Below are 1,245 nucleotides of genomic sequence, written 5' to 3' on the forward strand. Positions count from 1 at the left end.
AGCACAAATCAGCTAAAATGACCTTCATTTCATTACATCTTGGCCATCAAATAATGTCTAATAGAGACCTTAGAATATGCAAAATCAGTCAAAAGATATGTAAATTTCTGCGACACACTTTTATATATCAACATATAAAAATCAATGTTTAAAAACTAACTTAGTATCTATAAGAAAATAATATCTCTATATAGGGTAACTTTATATTTACAGTGTTTTTTGGGTAAGGGCAGTAATTATATGACAAGCTTCAAGGGTAATCACTATATAAAGGTGGAGAGCCACTTTGATAGCTTGTGGATTAATTTTTACTTATTGAAAGTGAATGACAATGCAATATCACCTTAGAGATTGTAGGATGTATTTTTGAAGAAAGCCACTATCAGTAGCCAGGCTTATCAATTTCAAGAAATGGAATAAGGAGATCAAAGATATATGATTGATTTGCCAATTAAAATAATGATGTTAATGTGGACTTGTGTATTGAATAGATTATAAACTGTATTCCATTGGTGCCAGTTTCATTGTAGTTTTGTTTTGTCAGTTGTTTAAATAGATTGCTTTACAAATCCTTATTAATTTTTAATAGTCAACCTTTCCCTCTTGAATTTCAGGGGGGAAAATATTTGAATACTATTAGTAACTACTTTCATCATAATTGATGTTATTATTATTTTAATTAAATTAAAAGCATTTTGGTGATTAACAGTATTTGTATTTCAGAATCATGGTTTTCTGTAACTCCAGAAACTATTGCTATCCACCATGCATACCGATGCAGATGTGATGTGGTTGTAGATGCCTTTTGTGGTGCTGGGGGAAATGCCATTCATTGGCAGAGACATGCAAACATGGTAAATATATTATTTGAAATTAAATCTTGCCTCTATAGTACATGTACTCTTGTATTGGTTCATACAATAATGTGTTATACTAAAAACCAAGAAATCTCTAGATTTTTTATAGGTTGTGTTTCATAATATGCATTTGTTCATTCATTGCCTCCAGTTAAATTTTGAGTACTCCCAGCCTTTTCTCTGGGTACTATGTACAGGTACTCAGCTTTCATTCTAGGGCCTGTATTCCAGCCTCATGTCGTAACAGAATTGACTTCTTTATTGTTATAGTGTTTGTGAGCATTTTCTTGTAATTATCTTTTGACTGATTTTGCATATTCTAAGGTCTCTATTAGACAACTTATTTGATGGCCCAAGATGTAATGTAATTTTAGCTGATTTTGTGGCT

Source organism: Penaeus monodon, chromosome 22 (genome assembly GCF_015228065.2).
Source record: "Penaeus monodon isolate SGIC_2016 chromosome 22, NSTDA_Pmon_1, whole genome shotgun sequence".
Lineage (NCBI taxonomy): Eukaryota > Metazoa > Arthropoda > Malacostraca > Decapoda > Penaeidae > Penaeus > Penaeus monodon.